Raw genomic sequence first — 20,132 nt, 5'->3', positions numbered from 1 at the left:
CGGTATTCTGGAGGACGTGGGTTCGGATCCCACCCGGCGGGCATTTTTTCACCACTTTCTTTTCGACTCAAAAAATTCTTCCTCTGTTTCAATGACCCACTACAACCTACCCTTTGCGTTCCGAGGTTTTCTTGACTGTCAGCCCTTATTTTCTGTCTTATTTCACGGAGCCCCTCATTTCCCATTTTCTGATTCCCTACATGCTTAACGAAGGCCTGTGTTCTAGCAGTCTTGGCGCCAAAGGGAGCCTAAGGGGGTTCAACGCTGGTCGACCACTGTCGACATGTCGTGGACACTCGAGTCACGGCCCGGGAGTTAAAAAAAATGTCCCCTTCACCCCGAGTAGTCCGAGTGGCGCTGGGCACAACCCCTTAAGTGCAGGAAACAAAAAAAATACCTTCACATAAATACCCGAGAAAGATCTGGGGAAACAGCCCCACTGGTAGCATAGTGGTTATCGCACCAGACCGGTATTCTGGAGAACGTGGGTTCGGATCCCACCCGGCGGGCATTTTTTCACCACTTTCTTTCCGAATCAAAAAATTCTTCATCTGTTTCTATGACCCACTACAACCTCCCCTTTGCTTTCCGAGGTTTTTTTACTGTCAGCCCTTATTTTCTGTCTTACTTCACAGAGCCCCTCCTTTCCCATTTTCTGATTCGCTACATGCTTAACGAAGGCCTCTGTTCTAGCAATCTTGGCGACAAAGGGAGCTTAAGGGGGTTCAACGCTGGTCGACCACTCTCGACATGTCGTGGACACTCGAGTCACGGCCCGGGAGTTAAAAAGAAGTCACCCCGAGTAGTCCAAGTGGCGCTGGCTACCACCCCCAAGTGCAGGAAACAAAAAATACCTTAACATAAATACACGCTAAAGTGCTGGGGAAACAGTCCCGCCGGTAGCGTAGTGGTTATGGCACCAGACCGGTATCTGGAGGTCGTGGGTTCGGATCCCACCCGGCGGGCATTTTTTACCACTTTCTTTTGGACTCAAAAAATTCATCTCTTTCTATGACCCACTACAAGCTTCCCTTTGCTTTCCGAGGTTTTCTTGACTGCCAGCCTTTATTTTCTGTCTTATTTTATGGAGTCCCTCTTTTCCCAATTTCTCATTAGCAACATGCTTAGCGAAGGCCTTTGTTCTGGCAGTCTTGGTGCCAAAGGGAGCTTAAGAGGGCTCAACGCTGGTCGACTACTCTCGACATGTCGTAGACACTCGAGTCATGACCCGGGGGTTAAAAAGAAGGTCCCCTTCACCCCGAGTAGGCCGAGTGGCACTGGCTACCAACCCCAAGTGCAGGAAACAAAAACATACCTTAACACAAAAACCCGAGAAAGTGCTAGGGAAACAGCCTCGCCGGTAGCGTAGTGGTTATCGCAGCAGACCAGTATTCTGGAGGTCGTGCGTTCAGATCCCCCCTGCGGGCATTTTTTCACCACTTTCTTTTGGACTCAAAAAATTCTTCTGTTTCTATGACCCACTACAACCTCCCCTTTCTGTCCGAAGTTTTCTTGACTGCCAGCGCTTTTTTTCTGTCTCATTTCACGGAGCCCCTCATTTCCCATTTTCTCATAACCTACATGCTTAGAGAGGGCCTCTGTTCTGGCAGTCTTGGTGCCAAAGGGAGCTTAACATTGTTCAATGCTGGTCGACTACTCTCGACATGTCGTAGACACTCGAGTCACGACCCGGGGGTTAAAAAGACGGTCCCCTTCACCCCGAGTAGTCCCAGCGGCGCAGGCTTCAACCCCCAAGTGCCGGAAACAAAAAAATACCTTAACACAAATACCCGAGAAAGTGCTGCGGAAACAGCCCCGCCGCTGGCGCAGTGGTTATCGCACCAGACCGGTATTCTGGGGAACGTGGGTTCGGATCCCACCCGGCGGGCAGTTTTTCACCACTTTCTTTTCGACTCAAAAAATTCTTCTTCTCTTTCTATGACCCACTACAACCTCCCCTTTCTTTCCTAGGTTTTCTTGACTCGTAGCCCTTATTTTCTGTCTTATTTCACAGAGCCCCTCCTTTCCCATTTTCTGATTCGCTACATGCTTAACGAAGGCCTCTCTTCTATCAATCTTGGCGACAAAGGGTACCTAAGGGGGTTCAACGCTGGTCGACCACTCTCGACATGTCGTGGACACTCGAGTCACGGCCCGGGAGTTAAAAAAAAATGTCCCCTTCACCCCGAGTAGTCCGAGTGGCGCTGGGCACAACCCCTTAGGTGCAGGAAACAAAAAAATACCTTCAGATAAATACCCGAGAAAGTTCTGGGGAAACAGCCCCACTGGTAGCATAGTGGTTATCGCACCAGACCGGTATTCTGGAGAACGTGGGTTCGGATCCCACCCGGCGGGCATTTTTTCACCACTTTCTTTTCGACTCAAAAAATTCCTCATCTGTTTCTATGACCCACTACAACCTCCACTTTGCTTTCCGAGGTTTTTTTACTGTCAGCCCTTATTTTCTGTCTTATTTCACAGAGCCCCTCCTTTCCCATTTTCTGATTCGCTACTTGCTTAACGAAGGCCTCTCTTCTAGCAATCTTGGCGACAAAGGGAGCCTAAGGGGGTTCAACGCTGGTCGACCACTCTCGACATGTCGTGGACACTCGAGTCACGGCCCGGGAGTTAAAAAGAAGTCACCCCGAGTAGTCCAAGTGGCGCTGGCTACCACCCCCAAGTGCAGGAAACAAAAACATACCTTAACACAAAAACCCGAGAAAGTGCTAGGGAAACAGCCCCGCCGGTAGCGTAGTTGTTATCGCACCAGACCAGTATTCTGGAGGTCGTGGGTTCAGATACCCCCCTGCGGGCATTTTTTCACCACTTTCTTTTGGACTCAAAAAATTCTTCATCTCTTTCTGTGACCCACTACAAGCACCCTTTGCTTTCCGAGGTTTTCTTGACTGCCAGCCCTTATTTTCTGTCTTCTTTCATGGAGCCCCTCTTTTCCCAATTTCTGATTCGCAACATGCTTATCGAGGGCCTCTGTTCTGGCAGTCTTGGTGCCAAAGGGAGCTTAACATTGTTCAATGCTGGCCGACTACTCTCGACATGTCGTAGACACTCGAGTCACGACCCGGGGGTTAAAAAGAAGGTCCCCTTCACCCGAGTAGTCTGAGTGGCGCTGGCTACCACCCCCAAGTGCCGGAAACCAAAAAATACATTAACACCAATACTCGAGAAAGTGCTGAGGAAACAGCCCCGCAGGTAGCGTAGTGGTTATCGCACCAGACCAGTATTCTGGAGGTCGTGGGTTCGGACCCCACCCGGCGGGCATTTTTTCACCTGTTTCTTTTCGACTCAAAAAATTCTTCATCTCTTTCTATGACCCACTACAAGCTCCCCTTTGCTTCCGAGGTTTTCTTGACTGCCAGCCCTTATTTTCTGTTTTATTTCATGGAGCCCCTCATTTCCCATTTTCTGATTCGCTACATGCTTAACGAAGGCCTCTGTTCTAGCAATCTTGGCGCCAAAGGGAGCCTAAGGGGGTTCAACGCTGGTCGACCACTCTCGACATGTCGTGGACACTCGAGTCACGGCCCGGGAGTTAAAAAAAATGTCCCCTTCACCCCGAGTAGTCCGAGTGGCGCTGGCTACCACCCTCAAGTGCAGGAAACAAAAAAATTCCTTCACATAAATACCCGAGAAAGTTCTGGCGAAACAGCCCCGCTGGTAGCATAGTGGTTATCGCACCAGACCAGTATTCTGGAGGTCATGGGTTGAGATCCCACCCTGCGGGCATTTTTTCACTACTTTCTTTTGGACTCAAAAAATTCATCTCTTTCTATGACCCACTACAACTCCCCTTTCTTTCCGAGGTTTTCTTGACTCGTAGCCCTTATTTCCTGTCTTATTTCACGGAGCCCCTCTTTTCCCATTTTCTGATTCACTACATGCTTAGCGAGGGCCTCTGTTCTGGCAGACTTGATGCCAAAGGGAGCTTAAGAGGGTTCAACGCTGGTCAACTACTCTCGACATGTCGTACACACTCGAGTCACGACCCGGGGGTGAAAGAGAAGGTCCCCTTCACCCCGAGTAGTCCGAGTGGTGCTGGCTACCACCCCCAATTGCAGGAAACCAAAAAATACCTTAACATAAATACCCGAGAAAGTGCTGGGGAAACAGCCCCGCCGGTAGCGTAGTGGTTATCGCACCAGACCGGTATTCTGGAGAGCGTGGGTTCGTATCTCACCCGGCGGGCATTTTTCACCACTTTCTTTTCGACTCAAAAAATTCTTCTTCTCTTTCTATGACCCACAACAACCTCCCCTTTCTTTCCCAAGTTTTCTTGACTGCCACGCTTATTTTCTGTCTCATTTCACGGAGCCCCTCATTTCCCATTTTCTGATTCCCTACATGCTTAGAGAGGGCCTCTGTTCTGGCAGTCTTGGTGCCAAAAGGAGCTTAACATTGTTCAATGCTGGTCGACCACTCTCGACATGTCGTGGACACTCGAGTCACGGCCCGGGAGTTAAAAAGAAGTCACCCCGAGTAGTCCAAGTGGCGCTGGCTACCACCCCCAAGTGCAGGAAACAAAAAATACCTTAACATAAATACACGATAAAGTGCTGCGGAAACAGTCCCGCCGGTAGCGTAGTGGTTATAGCACCAGACCAGTATTCTGGAGGTCGTGGGTTCAGATCCCCCCTGCGGGCATTTTTTCACCACTTTCTTTTGGACTCAAAAAATTCATCTCTTTCTCTGACCCATTACAACCTCCCGATTGCTTTCCGAGGTTTTCTTGACTGCCAGACCTTATTTTCTTGTCTTATTTCACGGAGCCCCTCTTTTCCCATTGTCTGATTCGCTACATGCTTAGCGAGGGCCTCTGTTCTGGAAGTCTTGGTGCCAAAGGGAGTTTGAGAGGGTTCAACGCTGGTCGACTACTCTCGACATGTCGTAGAGACTCGACTCACGACCCGGGGGTAAAAAGAAGGTCTCCTTCACCCCGTGTAGTCCGAGTGGCACTGGCTACCCCCCCCCCCCCCCAGTACAGGAAACAAAAAAATACCTTAACATAAATACCCGAGAAAGTGCTGGGGAAACAGCCCCGCCGGTAGCGTAGTGGTTATCGCACCAGACCGGTATTCTGGAGAGCGTGGGTTCGTATCCCACTCGGCGGGCATTTTTCACCACTTTCTTTTCGACTAAAAAAATTCATCTATTTGTATGACCCAATACAACCTCCCCTTTGCTTTCCGAGGTTTTCTTGACTGTCAGCCCTCATTTTCTTTCTTATTTCACGGAGCCCCTCATTCCCATTTTCTGATTCGCTATATGCTTAACGAAGGCCTCTGTTCTAGCAATCTTGGCGCCAAAGGGAGCTTAAGGATGTTCAACGCTGGTCGACCAGTCTCGAAATGTCGTAGACACTCGAGTCACGGCCGGGGAGTTAAAAAGAAGTCACCCCGAGTAGTCCAAGTGGCGCTGGCTACCACCCCCAAGTGCAAGAAAGAAAAAATACCTTAACATAAATACCCGAGAAAGTGCTGGGGAAACAGCCCCGCCGGTAGCGTAGTGGTTATCGCACCAGACCAGTATTCTGGAGGTCGTGGGTTCGGATCCCACCCGGCGGACATTTTTTCACCACTTTCTTTTGGACTCAAAAAATTCTTCATCTCTTTCTGTGAACCACTACAAGCACCCTTTGCTTTCCGAGGTTTTCTTGACTGCCAGCCCTTATTTTCTGTCTTGTTTCATGGAGCCCCTCTTTTCCCAATTTCTCATTCGCAACATGCTTAGCGAGGGCCTCTGTTCTGGCAGTCTTGGTGCCAAAGCGAGCTTAACATTGTTCAATGCTGGTCGACTACTCTCGACATGTCGTAGACACTCGAGTCACGGCTCGGGGGTTAAAAAGAAGGTCCCCTTCACCCCGAGTAGTCCGAGTGGCACTGGCTACCACCCCCAAGTGCCGGAAACCAAAAAATACCTTAACATAAATACCCGAGAAAGTGCGGTGGAAACAGCCCCTCCGGTAGCGTAGTGGTTATCGCACCAGACCGGTATTCTGGAGAGCGTGGGTTCGTATCCCACCCGGCGGGCAGTTTTTCACCACTTTCTTTTCGACTCAAAACATTCTTCTTCTCTTTCTTTGACCCACTTCAACCTCCCCTTTCTTTCCGAAGTTTTCTTGACTGCCAGCGCTCATTTTCGGTCTCATTTCACGGAGCCCCTCATTTCCCATTTTCTGATTCCCTACATGCTTAGAGAGGGCCTCTGTTCTGGCAGTCTTGGTGCCAAAGCGAGCTTAACATTGTTCAATGCTGGTCGACTACTCTCGACATGTCGTAGACACTCGAGTCACGACTTGGGGGTTAAAAAGAAGGTCCCCTTCACACCGAGTAGTCCGATTGGCACTGGCTACACCCCCCCCCCCACCCAAGTGCAGGAAACAAAAAAATACCTTTATTTAATACCCGAGAAAGTGCTGGGGAAACAGCCCCGCCGGTAGCGTAGTGGTTGTCGCACCATACCGATATTCTCGAGGTCGTGGGTTCGGATCCCACCCGGCGGGCATTTTTTCACCACTTTCTTTTGGACTCAAAAAATTCATCTGTTTCTATGACCCAATACAACCTCCCCTTTGCTTTCCGAGGTTTTCTTGACTGTCAGCCCTTATTTTCTTTCTTATTTCACGGAGCCCCTCATTTCCCATTTTCTGATTCGCTACATGCTTAACGAAGGCCTCTGTTCTAGCGATCTTGGCGCCAAAGGGAGCTTAAGGATGTTCAACGCTGGTCGACCACTCTCGACATGTCGTAGACACTCGAGTCACGGCCGGGAGTTAAAGAGAAGTTACCCCGAGTAGTCCAAGTGGCGCTGGATACCACCCCCATGTGCAAGAAACAAAAAATACCTTAACATAAATACCCGAGAAAGTGCTGGGGAAAAAGCCCCGCCGGTAGCGTATTGGTTATCGCACCAAACCAGTATTCTGGAGGTCGTGGGTTCTGATCCCACCCGGCGGGCATTTTTTCACCAGTTTCTTTTCGACTCAAAAAGTTCTTCATCTGTTTCAATGACCCACTACAACCTCCCCTTTGCTTTCCGAGGTTTTCTTGACTGTCAGCCCTTATTTTCTGTCTTATTTCACGGAGCCCCTCATTTCCCATTTTTTTATTTGCTACATGGTTAGCGAGGGCCTCTTTTCTGGCAGTCTTGGTGCCAAACGGAGCTTAAGAGGGTTCAACGCTGGTCGACTACTCTCGACATGTCGTAGAAATTCGACTCACGACCCGGGGGTTTAAAATAGGTCCCCTTCACCCCGAGTAGTCCGAGTGGCACTGGCTACCCCCCCCCCCCCCAAGTACAGGAAACAAAAAAATACCTTCACATAAATACCCGAGAAAGTTCTGGGGAAACAGCCCCGCTGGTAGCATAGTGGTTATCGCACCAGACCGGTATTCTGGAGGACGTGGGTTCGGATCCCACCCGGCGGGCGTTTTTTCACCACTTTCTTTTCGACTCAAAAAATTCTTCATCTGTTTCAGTGACGCACTACAACCTCCCCTTTGCTTTCCGAGGTTTTCTTGACTGTCAGCCCTTATTTTCTGTCTTATTTCACGGAGCCCCTCATTTCCCATTTTCTGATTTCCTACATGCTTAACGAAGGCCTGTGTTCTAGCAGTCTTGGCGCCAAAGAGCGCCTAAGCGGGTTCAACGCTGGTCGACCACTGTCGACATGTCGTGGACACTCGAGTCACGGCCCGGGAGTTAAAAAAAATGTCCCCTTCACCCCGAGTAGTCCGAGTGGCGCTGGGCACAACCCCTTAAGTGCAGGAATCAAAAACATACCTTAACACAAAAACCCGAGAAAGTGCTAGGGAAACAGCCTCGCCGGTAGCGTAGTGGTTATCGCAGCAGACCAGTATTCTGGAGATCGTGGGTTCAGATCCCCCCCTGCGGGCATTTTTTCACCACTTTCTTTTGGGCTCAAAAAATTCATCTCTTTCTCTGACCCATTACAACCTCCCGATTGCTTTCCGAGGTTTTCTTGACTGCCAGTCCTTATTTTCTTGTCTTATTTCACGGAGCCCCTCTTTTCCCATTTTCTGATTCGCTACATGCTTAGCGAGGGCCTCGGTTCTGGAAGTCTTGGTGACAAAGGGAGCTTTAGAGGGTTCAACGCTGGTCGACTACACTCGACATGTCGTAGAGACTGGACTCACGACCCGGGGGTTTAAAAAAAGGTCCCCTTCACCCCGAGTAGTCCGAGTGGCACTGGCTAGCCCCCCCCCCCCCCCCAAGTACAGGAAACAAAAAAATACCTTAACATAAATACCCGAGAAAGGGCTGGGGAAACAGCCCCGCCGGTAGCGTAGTGGTTATCGCACCAGACCAGTATTCTGGAGAGCGTGGGTTCGTATCCCACCCGGCGGGCATTTTTCACCACTTTCTTTTCGACTCAAAAAATTCTTCATCTGTTTCAATGACCCACTACAACCTCCCCTTTGCTTTCCGAGGTTTTCTTGACTGTCAGCCCTTATTTTCTGTCTTATTTCACGGAGCCCCTCATTTCCCATTTTCTGATTCGCTACATGCTTAGCGAGGGCCTCTGTTCTGGCAGTCTTGGTGCCAAAGGGAGCTTGAGAGGGTTGAACGCTGGTCGACTACTCTCGACATGTCGTAGAGACTCGACTCACGACCCGGGGGTTAAAAAGAAGGTCCCCTTCACCCCGAGTAGTCCGAGTGGCGCTGGGCACAACCCCTTAAGTGCAGGAAACAAAAAAATACCTTCACATAAATACCCGGGAAAGTTCTGGGGAAACAGCCCCGCCGGTAGCGTAGTGGTTATCGCACCAGACCAGTATTCTGGAGAGCGTGGGTTCGTATCCCACCCGGCGGGCATTTTTCAACACTTTCTTTTCGACTCAAAAAATTCTTCTTCTGTTTCTATGACCCACTACAATCTTCCCCTTTCTTTCCGAAGTTTTCTTGACTGCCAGCGCCTATTTTCTGTCTCATTTCACGGAGCCCCTCATTTCCCATTTTCTGACAACCTACATGCTTAGAGAGGGCCTCTGTTCTGGCAGTCTTGGTGCCAAAGGGAGCTTAACATTGTTCAATGCTGGTCGACTACTCTCGACATGTCGTAGACACTCGAGTCACGACCCGGGGGTTAAAAAGACGGCCCCCTTCACCCCGAGTAGTCCCAGTGGCGCAGGCTACCACCCCCAAGTGCTGGAAACAAAAAAATACCGTAACACAAATACCCGAGAAAGTGCTGCGGAAACAGCCCCGCCGCTGGCGCAGTGGTTATCGCACCAGACCGGTATTCTGGGGAACGTGGGTTCGGATCCCACCCGGCGGGCAGTTTTTCACCTCTTTCTTTTCGACTCAAAAAATTCTTCATCTGTTTCTATGACCCACTACAACCTCCCCTTTGCTTTCCGAGGTTTTCTTGACTGTCAGCCCTTATTTTCTTTCTTATTTCACGGAGCCCCTCATTTCCCATTTTCTGATTCGCTACATGCTTAACGAAGGCCTCTGTTCTAGCAATCTTGGCGCCAAAGGGAGCTTAAGGATGTTCAACGCTGGTCGACCACTCTCGACATGTCGTAGACACTCGAGTCACGGCCCGGGAGTGAAAAAGAAGTCACCCCGAGTAGTCCAAGTGGCGCTGGCTACCACCCCCAAGTGCAAGAAACAAAAAATACCTTAACATAAATACCCGAGAAAGTGCTGGGGAAACAGCCCCGCCGGTAGCGTATTGGTTATCGCACCAAACCAGTATTCTGGAGGTCGTGGGTTCGGATCCCACTCGGCCGGCATTTTTTCACCACTTTCTTTTCGACTCAAAAAATTCTTCATCTGTTTCAATGACCCACTACAACCTCCCCTTTGCTTTCCGAGGTTTTCTTGACTGTCAGCCCTTATTTTCTGTCTTATTTCACTGAGCCCCTCATTTCCCATTTTCTGATTCCCTGCATGCTTAACGAAGGCCTGTGTTCTAGCAGTCTTGGCGCCAAAGGGAGCCTAAGAGGGTTCAACGCTGGTCGACCACCGTCGACATGTCGTGGACACTCGAGTCACGGCCCGGGAGGTAAAAAAAATGTCCCCTTCACCCCGAGTAGTTCGAGTGGCGCTGGATACCACCCTCAAGTGCTAGAAACAAAAAAATACCTTCACATAAATACCCGAAAAAGTTCTGGCGAAACAGCCCCGCTGGTAGCATAGTGGTTATCGCACCAGACCAGTATTCTGGAGGTCGTGGGTTCAGATCCCAACCTGCGGGCATTTTTTCACCTGTTTGTTTTCGACTCAAAAAATTCTTCATCTCTTTCTATGACCCACTACAACCTCCCGATTGCTTTCCGAGGTTTTCTTGACTGCCAGTCCTTATTTTCTTGTCTTATTTCACGGAGCCCCTCTTTTCCCATTGTCTGATTCTCTACATGCATAGCGAGGGCCTCGGTTCTGGAAGTCTTGGTGCCAAATGCCAAAGAGAGCTTGAGAGGGTTTAACGCTGGTCGACTACTCTCGACATGTCGTAGAGACTCGACTCACGACCCGGGGGTCCCCTTCACCCCGAGTAGTCCGAGTGACACTGGCTACCCCCCCCCCCCAAGTACAGGAAACAAAAAAAATACCTTAACATATATACCCGAGAAAGTGCTGGGGAAACAGCCCCGCCGGTAGCGTAGTGGTTATTGCACCAGACCGGTATTCTGGAGAGCGTGGGTTCGTATCCCACCCGGCGGGCATTTTTCACCACTTTCTTTTCGACTAAAAAAATTCTTCATCTGTTTCTATGACCCAATACAACCTCCCCTTTGCTTTCCGAGGTTTTCTTGAGTGTCAGCCCTTATTTTCTTTCTTATTTCACGGAGCCCCTCATGTCCCATTTTCTGATTCGCTACATGCTTAACGAAGGCCTCTGTTCTAGCAATCTTGGCGCTAAAGGGAGCTTAAGGATGTTCAACGCTGGTCGACCACTCTCGACATGTCGTAGACACTCGAGTCACGGCCCGGGAGTTAAAAAGAAGTCACCCCGAGTAGTCCAAGTGGCGCTGGCTACCACCCCCAAGTGCAAGAAACAAAAAATACCTTAACATAAATACCCGAGAAAGTGCTGGGGAAACAGCACCGCCGGTAGCATATTGGTTATCGCACCGAACTAGTTTTCTGGAGGTTGTGGGTTCGGATCCCACCCGGCGGGCATTTTTTCACCACTTTCTTTTTGACTCAAAAAGTTCTTCATCTGTTTCAATGACCCACTACAACCTCCCCTTTGCTTTCCGAGGTTTTCTTGACTGTCAGCCCTTATTTTCTGTCTTATTTCACGGAGCCCCTCATTTCCCATTTTTTTATTCGCTACATGGTTAGCGAGGGCCTCTTTTCTGGCAATCTTGGTGCCAAACGGAGCTTAAGAGGGTTCAACGCTGGTCGACTACTCTCGACATGTCGTAGACACTCGAGTCACGACCCGGGGGTAAAAAAAATGTCCCCTTCACCCCGAGTAGTTCGAGTGGCGCTGGCTACCACCCTCAAGTGCAGGAAACAAAAAAATACCTTCACATAAATACCCGAGAAAGTTCTGGCGAAACAGCCCCGCTGGTAGCATAGTGGTTATTGCACCAGACCAGTATTCTGGAGGTCGTGGGTTCAGATCCCACCCTGTGGGCATTTTTTCACCTGTTTCTTTTCGACTCAAAAAATTCTTCATCTCTTTCTATGACACACTACAACCTCCCGATTGCTTTCCGAGGTTTTCTTGACTGCCAGTCCTTATTTTCTTGTCTTATTTCACGGAGCCCCTCTTTTCCCATTGTCTGATTCGCTACATGCTTAGCGAGGGCCTCGGTTCTGGAAGTCTTGGTGCCAAAGGGAGCTTGAGAGGGTTCAACGCTGGTCGACTACTCTCGACATGTCGTAGAGACTCGACTCACGACCTGGGGGTTAAAAAGAAGGTCTCCTTCAACCCAAGTACTCCGAGTGGCACTGGCTACCCCCCCCAAGTACAGGAAACAAAAAAATACCTTAACATAACTACCCGAGAAAGTGCTATGGAAACAGCCCCGCCGGTAGCGTAGTGGTTATCGCACCAGACCGGTATTCTGGAGAGCGTGGGTTCGTATCCCACCCGGCGGGCATTTTTCACCACTTTCTTTTCGACTCAAAAAATTCTTCTTCTGTTTCTATGACCCACTACAACCTCCCTTTCTTTCCGAAGTTTTCTTGACTGCCAGCGCTTATTTTTTGTCTCATTTCACGGAGCCCCTCATTTCTCATTTTCTGATAACCTACATGCTTAGAGAGGGCCTCTGTTCTGGCAGTCTTGGTGCCAAAGGGAGCTTAACATTGTTCAATGCTGGTCGACTACTCTCGACATGTCGTAGACACTCGAGTCACGACCTGGGGTTTAAAAAGACGGTCCCCTTCACCCCGAGTAGTCCCAGTGGCGCAGGCTACCACCCCCAAGTGCCGGAAACAAAAAAATACCTTAACACAAATACCCGAGAAAGTGCTGCGGAAACAGCCCCGCCGCTGGCGCAGTGGTTATCGCACCAGACCGGTATTCTGGGGAACGTGGGTTCGGATCCCACCCGGCAGGCAGTTTTTCACCACTTTCTTTTTAACTAAAAAAATTCTTCTCTTTCTATGACCCACTACAACCTCCCCTTTCTTTCCGAGGTTTTCTTGACTCGTAGCCCTTATTTCCTGTCTTATTTCACGGAGCCCCTCATTTCCCATTTTCTGATTCCGTACATGCTTAACGAAGGCCTGTGTTCTAGCAGTCTTGGCGCCAAAGGGAGCCTAAGGGGGTTCAACGCTTGTCGACCACTCTCGACATGTCGTGGACACTCGAGTCACGGCCCGGGAGTTAAAAAAAAATGTCCCCTTCACCCCGAGTAGTCCGAGTGGCGCTGGGCACAACCCCTTCAGTGCAGGAAACAAAAAAATACCTTCACATAAATACCCGAGAAAGTTCTGGGGAAACAGAGCCACTGGTATCATAGTGGTTATCGCACCAGACCGGTATTCTTTAGAATGTGGGTTCGGATCCCACCCGGCGGGCATTTTTTCACCACTTTCTTTTCGACTCAAAAAATTCTTCATCTGTTTCTATGACCCACTACAACCTCCCCTTTGCTTTCCGAGGTTTTTTTTACTGTCAGCCCTTATTTTCTGTCTTATTTCACAGAGCCCCTCCTTTCCCATTTTCTGATTCGCTACATGCTTAACGAAGGCCTCTGTTCTAGCAATCTTGGCGACAAAGGGAGCCTAAGGGGGTTCAACGCTGGTCGACCACTCTCGACATGTCGTGGACACTCGAGTCACGGCCCGGGAGTTAAAAAGAAGTCACCTGGAGTAGTCCAAGTGGCGCTGGCTACCACCCCCAAGTGCAGGAAACAAAAACATACCTTAACACAAAAACCCGAGAAAGTGCTAGGGAAACAGCCCCGCCAGTAGCGTATTGGTTATCGCACCAGACCAGTATTCTGGAGGTCGTGGGTTCAGATAACCCCTGCGGGCATTTTTTCACCACTTTCCTTTGGACTAAAAAAATTCATCTCTTTCTCTGACCCATTACAACCTCCCGATTGCTTTCCGAGGTTTTCTTGACTGCCAGTCCTTATTTCTCTGTCTTATTTCACGGAGCCCCTCTTTTCCCATTGTCTGATTCGCTACATGCTTAGCGAGGGACTCGGTTCTGGAAGTCTTGGTGCCAAATGCCAAAGAGAGCTTGAGAGGGTTCAACGCTGGTCGACTACTCTCGACATGTCGTAGAGACTCGACTCACGACCCGGGGGTCCCCTTCACCCCGAGTAGTCCGAGTGGCACTGGCTACGCCCCCCCAAGTACAGGAAACAAAAAAATACCTTAACATAAATACCCGAGAAAGTGCTGGGGAAACAGCCCCGCCGGTAGCGTAGTGGTTATCGCACCAGACCAGTATTCTGGAGAGCGTGGGTTCGTATCCCACCCGGCGGGCATTTTTCACCACTTTCTTTTCGACTCAAAAAATTCTTCTTCTGTTTCTATGACCCACTACAACCTTCCCCTTTCTTTCCGAAGTTTTCTTGACTGCCAGCGCTTATTTTCTGTCTCATTTCACGGAGCCCCTCATTTCCCATTTTCTGATAACCTACATGCTTAGAGAGGGCCTCTGTTCTGGCAGTCTTGGTGCCAAAGGGAGCTTAACATTGTTCAATGCTGGTCGACTTTCTCGACATGTCCTAGACACTCGAGTCACGACCCGGGGGTTAAAAAGACGGCCCCCTTCACCCCGAGTAGTCCCAGTGGCGCAGGCTACCACCCCCAAGTGCCGGAAACAAAAAAATACCTTAACACAAATACCCGAGAAAGTGCTGCGGAAACAGCCCCGCCGCTGGCGCAGTGGTTATCGCACCAGACCGGTATTCTGGGGAACGTGGGTTCGGATCCCACTCGGCGGGCATTTTTTCACCACTTTCTTTTCGAATAAAAAAATTCTTCATCTGTTTCTATGACCCACTACAACCTCCCCTTTGCTTTCCGAGGTTTTCTTGACTGTCAGCCCGTATTTTCTTTCTTATTTCACGGAGCCCCTCATTTCCCTTTTTCTGATTCGCTACATGCTTAACGAAGGCCTCTGTTCTAGCAATCTTGGCGCCAAAGGGAGCTTAAGCATGTTCAACGCTGGTCGACCACTCTCGACATGTCGTAGACACTCGAGTCACGGCCCGAGAGTGAAAAAGAAGTCACCCCGAGTAGTCCAAGTGGCGCTGGCTACCACCCCCAAGTGCAAGAAACAAAAAATACCTTAACATAAATACCCGAGAAAGTGCTGGGGAAACAGCCCCGCCGGTAGCGTATTGGTTATCGCACCAAACCAGTATTCTGGAGGTCGTGGGTTCGGATCCCACTCGGCGGGCATTTTTTCACCACTTTCTTTTCGAATAAAAAAATTCTTCATCTGTTTCAATAACCCACTACAACCTCCCCTTTGCTTTCCGAGGTTTTCTTGACTGTCAGCCCTTATTTTCTGTCTTATTTCACGGAGCCCCTCATTTCCCATTTTCTGATTCCCGGCATGCTTAACGAAGGCCTGTGTTCTAGCAGTCTTGGCGCCAAAGGGAGCCTAAGGGGGTTCAACGCTGGTCGACCACTGTCGACATGTCGTGGACACTCGAGTCACGGCCCGGGAGGTAAAAAAAAATGTCCCCTTCACCCCGAGTAGTTCGAGTGGCGCTGGATACCACCCTCAAGTGCTAGAAACAAAAAATACCTTCACATAAATACCCGAAAAAGTTCTGGCGAAACAGCCCCGCTGGTAGCATAGTGGTTATCGCACCATACCAGTATTCTGGAGGTCGTGGGTTCAGATCCCAACATGCGGGCATTTTTTCACCTGTTTCTTTTCGACTAAAAAATTCTTCATCTCTTTCTATGACCCACTACAACCTCCCGATTGCTTTCCGAGGTTTTCTTGACTGCCAGTCGTTATTTTCTTGTCTTATTTCACGGAGCCCCTCTTTTCCCATTGTCTGATTCGCTACATGCTTAGCGAGGGCCTCGGTTCTGGAAGTCTTGGTGCCAAAGGGAGCTTGAGAGGGTTCAACGCTGGTCGACTACTCTCGACATGTCTTAGAGACTCGACTCACGACCCGGGGGTTAAAAAGAAGGTCTCCTTCACCCCGAGTAGTCCGAGTGGCACTGGCTACCCCCCCCCCCAAGTACAGGAAACAAAAAAATACCTTAACATAAATACCCGAGAAAGTGCTAGGGAAACAGCCCCGCCGGTAGCGTAGTGGTTATCGCACCAGACCGGTATTCTGGAGAGCGTGGGTTCGTATCCCACCCGGCGGGCATTTTTCACCACTTTCTTTTCGACTCAAAAAATTCTTCTTCTGTTTCTATGACCCACTACAACCTTCCCCTTTCTTTCCGAAGTTTTCTTGACTGCCAGCGCTTATTTTCTGTCTCATTTCACGGAGCCCCTCATTTCCCATTTTCTGATAACCTACATGCTTAGAGAGGGCCTCTGTTCTGGCAGTCTTGGTGCCAAAGGGAGCTTAACATTGTTCAATGCTGGTCGACTTCTCTCGACATGTCCTAGACACTCGAGTCACAACCCGGGGGTTAAAAAGACGGCCCCCTTCACCCCGAGTAGTCCCAGTGGCGCAGGCTACCACCCCCAAGTGCCGGAAACAAAAAAATACCTTAACACAAATACCCGAAAAAGTGCTGCGGAAACAGCCTCGCCGCTGGTGCAGTGGTTATCGCACCAGACCGGTATTCTGGGGAACGTGGGTTCGGACCCCACCCGGCGGGCAGTTTTTCACCTCTTTCTTTTCGACTCAAAAAATTCTTCATCTGTTTCTATGACCCACTACAACCTCCCCTTTGCTTTCCGAGGTTTTCTTGACTGTCAGCCCTTATTTTCTTTCTTATTTCAAGGAGCCCCTCATTTCCCATTTTCTGATTCGCTACATGCTTAACGAAGGCCTCTGTTCTAGCAATCTTGGCGCCAAAGGGAGCTTAAGCATGTTCAACGCTGGTCGACCACTCTCGACATGTCGTAGACACTCGAGTCACGGCCCGGGAGTGAAAAAGAAGTCACCCCGAGTAGTCCAAGTGGCGCTGGCTACCACCCCCAAGTGCAAGAAACAAAAAATACCTTAACATAAACACCCGAGAAAGTGCTGGGGAAACAGCCCCGCCGGTAGCGTATTGGTTATCGCACCAAACCAGTATTCTGGAGGTCGTGGGTTCGGATCCCACTCGGCGGGCATTTTTTCACCACTTTCTTTTCGAATCAAAAAATTCTTCATCTGTTTCAATAACCCACTACAACCTCCCCTTTGCTTCCGAGGTTTTCTTGACTGTCAGCCCTTATTTTCTGTCTTATTTCACGGAGCCCCTCATTTCCCATTTTCTGATTCCCTGCATGCTTAACGAAGGCCTGTGTTCTAGCAGTCTTGGCGCCAAAGGAAGCCTAAGGGGGTTCAACGCTGGTCGACCACTGTCGACATGTCGTGGACACTCGAATCACGGCCCGGGAGGTAAAAAAAATGCCCCCTTCACCCCGAGTAGTTCGAGTGGCGCTGGATACCACCCTCAAGTGCTAGAAACAAAAAAATACCTTCACATAAATACCCGAAAAAGTTCTGGCGAAACAGCCCCGCTGGTAGCATAGTGGTTATGGCACCATACCAGTATTCTGGAGGTCGTGGGTTCAGATCCCAACCTGCGGGCATTTTTTCACCTGTTTCTTTTCGACTCAAAAAATTCTTCATCTCTTTCTACGACCCACTACAACCTCCCGATGGCTTTCCGAGGTTTTCTTGACTGCCAGTCGTTATTTTCTTGTCTTATTTCACGGAGCCCCTCTTTTCCCATTGTCTGATTCGCTACATGCTTAGCGAGGGCCTCGGTTCTGGAAGTCTTGGTGCCAAAGGGAGCTTGAGAGGGTTCAACGCTGGTCGACTACTCTCGACATGTCGTAGAGACTCGACTCACGACCCGGGGGTTAAAAAGAAGCTCTCCTTCACCCCGAGTAGTCCGAGTGGCACTGGTTACCCCCCCCCCCCCAAGTACAGGAAACAAAAAAATACCTTAACATAAATACCCGAGAAAGTGCTAGGGAAACAGCCCCGCCGGTAGCGTAGTGGTTATCGCACCAGGCCGGTATTTTGGAGAGCGTGGGTTCGTATCCCACCCGGCGGGCATTTTTCACCACTTTCTTTTCAACTCAAAAAATTCTACTTCTGTTTCTATGACCCACTACAACCTCCCCTTTCTTTCCGAAGTTTTCTTGACTGCCAGCGCTTATTTTCTGTCTCAATTCACGGAGCCCCTCATTTCCCATTTTCTGATAACCTACATGCTTAGAGAGGGCCTCTGTTCTGGCAGTCTTGGTGCCAAAGGGAGCTTAAGGATGTTCAACGCTGGTCGACCACTCTCGACATGTCGTAGACACTCGAGACACGGCCCGGGAGTTAAAAAGAAGTCACCCCGAGTAGTCCAAGTGGCGCTGGCTACCACCCCCAAGTGCAAGAAACAAAAAATACCTTAACATAAATACCCGAGAAAGTGCTAGGGAAACAGCCCCGCCGGTAGCGTATTGGTTATCGCACCAAACCAGTATTCTGGAGGTCGTGGGTTCGGATCCCACCCGGCGGGCATTTTTTCACCACTTTCTTTTCGACTCAAAAAGTTCTTCATCTGTTTCAATGACCCACTACAACCTCCCCTTTGCTTTCCGAGGTTTTCTTGACTGTCAGCCCTCTTTTTCTGTCTTATTTCACGGAGCCCCTCATTTCCCATTTTTTTATTCGCTACATGGTTAGCGAGGGCCTCTTTTCTGGCAGTCTTGGTGCCAAACGGAGCTTAAGAGGGTTCAACGCTGGTCGACTACTCTCGACATGTCGTAGACACTCGAGTCACGACCCGGGGGTAAAAGAATGTCCCCTTCACCCCGAGTAGTTCGAGTGGCGCTGGCTACCACCCTCAAGTGCACGAAACAAAAAAATACCTTCACATAAATACCCGAGAAAGTTCTGGCGAAACAGCCCCGCTGGTAGCATAGTGGTTATTGCACCAGACCAGTATTCTGGAGGTCGTGGGTTCAGATCCCACCCTGCGGGCATTTTTTCACCTGTTTCTTTTCGACTAAAAAAATTCTTCATCTCTTTCTATGACCCACTACAAGCTCCCCTTTGCTTCCGAGGTTTTCTTGACTGCCAGCCCTTATTTTCTGTCTTATTTCACGGAGCCCCTCATTTCCCATTTTTTGATTGGCTGCATTCTTAGCGAGGGCCTCGGTTCTGGCAGTCTTGGTGCCAAACGGAGCTTAAGAAGGTTCAACGCTGGTCGACTACTCTCGACATGTCGTAGAAACTCGACTCACGACCCGGGGGTTTAAAAAAGGTCCCATTCACCCCGAGTAGTCCGAGTGGCACTGGCTACCCCCCCCCAAGTACAGGAAACAAAAAAATACCTTCACATAAATACCCGAGAAAGTTCTGGGGAAATCGCCCCGCTGGTAGCATAGTGGTTATCGCACCAGACCGGTATTCTGGAGGACGTGGGTTCGGATCCCACCCGGCGGGCATTTTTTCACCACTTTCTTTTCGACTCAAAAAATTCTTCATCTGTTTCAATGACGCACTACAACCTCCCCTTTGCTTTCCGAGGTTTTCTTGACTGTCAGCCCTTATTTTCTGTCTTATTTCACGGAGCCCTCATTTCCCATTTTCTTATTTCCTACATGCTTAACGAAGGCCTGTGTTCTAGCAGTCTTGGCGCCAAAGGGAGCCTAAGGAGGTTCAACGCTGGTCGACCACTGTCGACATGTCGTGGACACTCGAGTCACGGCCCGGGAGTAAAAAAAAACGTCTCCTTCACCCCGAGTAGTCCGAGTGGCGCTGGGCACAACCCATTAAGTGCAGGAAACAAAAAAATACCTTCACATAAATACCCGAGAAAGTTCTGGGGAAACAGCCCCACTGGTAGCATATAGGTTATCGCACCAGACCGGTATTCTGGAGAACGTGGGTTCGAATCCCACCCGGCGAGCATTTTTTCACCACTTTCTTTCCGACTCAAAAAATTCTTCATCTGTTTCTATGACCCACTACAACCTCCCCTTTGCTTTCCGAGGTTTTTTTACTGTCAGCCCTTATTTTCTGTCTTACTTCAAAGAGCCCCTCCTTTCCCATTTTCTGATTCGCTACATGCTTAACAAAGGCCTCTGTTCTAGCAATCTTGGCGACAAGGGGAGCTTAAGGGGGTTCAACGCTGGTTGACCACTCTCGACATGTCGTGGACACTCGAGTCACGGCCCGGGACTTAAAAAGAAGTCACCCCGAGTAGTCCAAGTGGTGCTGGCTACCACCCCCAAGTGCAGGAAACAAAAAATACCTTAACATAAATACACGCTAAAGTGCTGGGGAAACAGTCCCGCCGGTAGCGTAGTGGTTATACCACCAGACCGGTATTCTGGAGGTCGTGGGTTCGGATCCCACCCGGCGGGCATTTTTTCACCACTTTCTTTTGGACTCAAAAAATTCATCTCTTTCTATGACCCACTACAAGCTTCCCTTTGCTTTCCAGGGTTTTCTTGACTGCCAGCCTTTATTTTCTGTCTTATTTCATGGAGCCCCTCTTTTCCCAATTTCTCATTAGCAACATGCTTAGCGAGG

General features: G+C 49.7%; 8 non-coding genes across 8 annotated transcripts; all 8 read left to right on the top strand.

Annotated features, from left to right (window-relative positions):
* Positions 1-3,204: 3,204 nt before the first annotated feature.
* Trnat-agu (transfer RNA threonine (anticodon AGU)) lies at positions 3,205-3,277 on the top strand. The gene has a single exon. It is a non-coding gene; the product is annotated as a tRNA-Thr (tRNA).
* Positions 3,278-5,506: 2,229 nt separating this feature from the next.
* Positions 5,507-5,579, top strand: Trnat-agu (transfer RNA threonine (anticodon AGU)). The gene has a single exon. It is a non-coding gene; the product is annotated as a tRNA-Thr (tRNA).
* Positions 5,580-8,309: 2,730 nt separating this feature from the next.
* Trnat-agu (transfer RNA threonine (anticodon AGU)) lies at positions 8,310-8,382 on the top strand. The gene has a single exon. It is a non-coding gene; the product is annotated as a tRNA-Thr (tRNA).
* Positions 8,383-8,775: 393 nt separating this feature from the next.
* Positions 8,776-8,848, top strand: Trnat-agu (transfer RNA threonine (anticodon AGU)). The gene has a single exon. It is a non-coding gene; the product is annotated as a tRNA-Thr (tRNA).
* Positions 8,849-11,553: 2,705 nt separating this feature from the next.
* Trnat-agu (transfer RNA threonine (anticodon AGU)) lies at positions 11,554-11,626 on the top strand. Its single transcript has one exon. It is a non-coding gene; the product is annotated as a tRNA-Thr (tRNA).
* Positions 11,627-13,865: 2,239 nt separating this feature from the next.
* On the top strand, positions 13,866-13,938 carry Trnat-agu (transfer RNA threonine (anticodon AGU)). The gene has a single exon. It is a non-coding gene; the product is annotated as a tRNA-Thr (tRNA).
* Positions 13,939-18,038: 4,100 nt separating this feature from the next.
* On the top strand, positions 18,039-18,111 carry Trnat-agu (transfer RNA threonine (anticodon AGU)). The gene has a single exon. It is a non-coding gene; the product is annotated as a tRNA-Thr (tRNA).
* Positions 18,112-18,502: 391 nt separating this feature from the next.
* On the top strand, positions 18,503-18,575 carry Trnat-agu (transfer RNA threonine (anticodon AGU)). The gene has a single exon. It is a non-coding gene; the product is annotated as a tRNA-Thr (tRNA).
* Positions 18,576-20,132: the final 1,557 nt, after the last annotated feature.

Source organism: Haemaphysalis longicornis, unplaced genomic scaffold (assembly GCF_048455015.1).
Source record: "Haemaphysalis longicornis isolate Haplotype H1 unplaced genomic scaffold, Haemaphysalis longicornis Haplotype H1 scaffold_11, whole genome shotgun sequence".
Taxonomy (NCBI): Eukaryota; Metazoa; Arthropoda; class Arachnida; order Ixodida; family Ixodidae; genus Haemaphysalis; species Haemaphysalis longicornis.
The sequence above is the reverse complement of the archived record's forward strand: the minus strand, read 5'-3'. Positions and strand labels throughout refer to the sequence as shown.